The 4,010-nt window shown below is 35.9% G+C and overlaps 1 pseudogene; it reads right to left on the reverse strand.

The window, feature by feature from the left end:
- Positions 1-4,010, reverse strand: part of LOC136849140 (protein turtle-like) — a 553,559-nt pseudogene that overhangs the window by 120,014 nt on the left and 429,535 nt on the right.

Genomic DNA, 4,010 nt, shown 5'->3' on the forward strand with positions numbered 1-4,010 from the left:
TAGAATGAAGGCCAAAGATCAAGCGCTAGGACCTATGAGGTCATTCAGCACTGAAACTGAAACTGACAGTAAAACGGGCTGAAAGGCTTATCGGAAGGAAAACCTCAAAGCAGTTGCACTATGAATCGACTGTTAGGAGCGGGTGGATAGCAAGACGGAAGAAAGAGATTATGAACGGAGGTGCAGTAAGAGGAATGAAAGGGGCTGCAGCTAGGGCCTTAGGAACCGACTGACCTTGAGGGGCTGGCCAGCGGGGTGATGTGAAGTCATGCTAGCAAGAGGAAGCAGCTCGGAGTGCAGGGGGCCAGCATGACGTCACGCAGCCCTACAGTCTCGCTTGGGGACCAACACCGCCTGCAAACAAAACAAGGTCAAGGTCATTATTGAAGTTACTGAAGCTCCCTGAATGACGCCAGATTCTCTTGGGACAAAATGCTCTGTTAATTGAAAAGTATCTGATATGCAATCAAGTATAGTCATTACTACTAAAGAGACGGTGTATTTCACATATATGCATTGCGTAAAGAAAATATTTGCCGGATTCTAGGAAGGAAATATCACTAACACACACACACACACGCGTAATGCACACACACACACACACATATATATATGTATGTACGTATGTATATACACAAATACATATATATACTGTCTATTCATGAAAAAGAAAAAGGGGAATAAAATTAAGTTTTGCTTTTTCGACTTTCGATTCTATCTGTTCAGATGGAATTGCACACCTGCAAATTAAAAAAAAATTATACATTACTAACTTCCATGACTATTAATGTATTAGATGGAAGAGCATAAACGTAAGGAAACACGCATGCATAACTATCTGTAAATCCAGACAGATAGATGTAAATAAGATACAAGGACTTATTTTCATAAGAGAAAGGTATATGTCACGGCACTTTGTGAAACGAAAGTGAAAGGACATGGTGCTCAGAAGTGGGAAAGATGAAGAGTGAAGCTGCCTGAGTCGGGTGAACCTGAGTGTAGCTTAAGAAAAATTGTCAGCAAATGTAAACTGTCTAGAAAAAAACTAAATGAAAAGAGTGCTCTCTGGAAATTCTAAATCTGCAATTGGCTGGGTTTCGAGAACGAGGAAAAGATGGTTGTGCTAGATGATCTAGATGGAAAGGTAGCTCACTGAAAGATATTGGGTAGCTGGTTGGCAATGGAATTCCTGGTGTGAGTGAAAACGGAGAGAGCCTTGTGGAAATATTTTTTAGAAGCAACTTGAATGTTGGAAACAGTTTACAAAGATTGTTTGCCAATACACATAGATAAAAGAGAAACGGTGCAAAAATTACTTTGTTACATCCAGACAGAAGCATATATCTGATAACGATGATTAAAAATGCATCATACATGCATGATTAACGTTCACATAAGAAAAATTATTTATACTTCAGTCACCACAGCATGTTTATATGTGGCAATCACACCCCTCAAATGAGCCTTCTTTATAGTCTATAATCCGAGTCCTTAACTTAAGTACAACCTAGAGTCTTCTACACATTTCACAACCTGAAGCCATCTGGGAAGTTTACAACCTGGTGCCTTCTGGATAGGCTACAACCCATAGGCTTCAGGGTATCTTCAAGGTGAAGCATTCATTCTCCACGAAATGACAAGGCTACTGTAGTGGTTCTTCCACAGTTTTTACTGTGAACTTATACTACTACTACAAATATTAGCGTCATCCCCGCCAGGAGGATGAATCTCGGATGAACCTCAAAGTTATATATGGCGGAATCTGGGATTAAATCCCCAACGACTTCTCGCGCATAACCTCTGTCAAACAGCGCAGCTGCAGGACTGCCACCGCTGTCAGTGGAGTAAACTTTCTGCCTCTTCTACCTTGGCAGAGTGGGTCCCATTGTTTCGAAAGCCGACAGTTTTCCAGCGTGGAAATTGAGAGGCCGAAAAGAACCGGCGAATTGAAATGAAACGGGCCTTGGGATTTAAAAAGGCCAGCCTTGCCATTATATCCCGGTTAAAGACATTAGTGTAAACTCCACTCAGAAATGATGGAGGGGGCAACTTTTGGAAGGATGACAGACAGGTTGCATGTCTGTGTGCTGGGGAAAGTGAGACAGGCTGCCAGACTCTGAACAACTAAATCTGTAATCATCGCCGGCCTTAAAACTGACATTTTCAAGTGAAGATTTACAGACATTATGAGATTTTCTGTCTTTTTTTATGGTGGGTGGGAGGAATTAAATAAATAATACACTTGTGAACATTACACCTATAAAGACTCTTATAGCAATAAGACACCTGATCCTATATTAAATAGAAATTCAAACGAGGAGGTTTCGTGACGTCGGCATTATCTCAAAGATAAACAAATAGAACAGAAAAAATAAAATCTAAATACTTGACATGACTTTTCAAAATACTTTATTTTAGATTTGTTCGGATATACGATGGGTTACGTAGGCGTTACCTCAATAATGACGTCAATGTTATCTTAAAGATAAACGAATAAGATTCATTTGCTGGAAGAAGAAAAAAAAGAAAATCTAAATACTTGACTTTCCTTTCAAATTATTTTTTCTTTGAAAAAAAAAAGGAAATTAAATACTTGAAAAAATAAAATCTAAACATTTGACTTTATTTTCAATTTATTTTTTTTTTGAAAAACAAAAGAAATCTGAATACTTGAATTTACTTTCAAATTATTTTTTCTTTGAAAAAAAATCTAAATACTTGGTTTACTTTCAAATGATTTTTTTTCTTTGAAGAAAAAATCCAAATACTTGACTTTACTTTTCAAATTATTTTTCTTTGAAGAAAAATCTAAATACTTGGCTTTACTTTCAAATTATTTTTCTTTGAAAAACAAATCTGATACTTGACTTTACTTTAAATAATTTTTTCTTTGAAGAAGAATAAAAAAGAAATCTATACTTGACTTTCCTTTCAAATTACGTTTTCTTTGAAGATGTGTCAGAGATATACGATGGGTTACGTAGACGTTACCTCAATAAAAACCACTGGGGCGAATATAATCCCTCGTTAGCGTCGGGATAAGATTAATTATAGGTTGGTCACCGTGCTGCAATCATTAGTGACACTTGGAATTAATTGACCAGAAGTGATTATAATACTCGGAAAACTCGCCGTAAGAACATCCAGATTGGTAACATAACAGAGGATAATGATGGGGAAAGAGAATAGTTAAATTCATCTGGAAAGGATTAAGAATAAAAAGGAAAATGGTAATAATAACTATATAATAAACAACAAGTCGGAAAGAAGTTACAGAAGATAATAGGATATACAGAAAAGGAGAGATCCAATATCAGAGAAGAAAATGAAAGATAAATTAATATATTAATAAATAAATATATACAAATATAATTAAAATACAATGTTATATTGTTTCATAATCATACAGCAGAAGGTGAAGCCAGGTAAAAGGGAAAATGAAAGTAATAATTTAACGGCAAGTAGAAAGTTAAAATTACCTAATAGAAGGTGAAGGGGAGAAACAATATATCGTTGTATTTTAATCATTTATTTGTATTTTCATCTACGCATTTATTGACATCAATTTATCTTTTCTTTTTTATTTTCTGATAACAGTTCTCTTCTTTCTGTATTTCTTATTATCTTTCCTAACTTTTTTCAGAAGGTTGAATTTCAAGTCAATGGCCCCTGCGCGCTTGTCCCATATGAAAGGGGATTTATCTTCTGAATAATAATAATAATAATAATAATAATAATAATAATAAAGAGGGCAAAAGGAGATGCACACAACCTTGCAATAACATGTAAAGGTGGAAAAGGGAGGATACCAATAACGATGTACCAGAAAAATAGAAAAAGAAAGAAGAACAAAATAACCATATAACAATACCTTTTGAACAAGCAGAACAGTTACCTCCCATTACCAGAAGACAGAACAGAAAAAGGAAGAGCAGTAACCATACAAGAGAGAGAGAGAGAGAGAGAGAGAGAGAGAGAGAGAGAGAGAGAGAGAGAGAGAGAGAGAGAAA

Source organism: Macrobrachium rosenbergii, chromosome 1, assembly GCF_040412425.1.
Source record: "Macrobrachium rosenbergii isolate ZJJX-2024 chromosome 1, ASM4041242v1, whole genome shotgun sequence".
NCBI lineage: Eukaryota > Metazoa > Arthropoda > Malacostraca > Decapoda > Palaemonidae > Macrobrachium > Macrobrachium rosenbergii.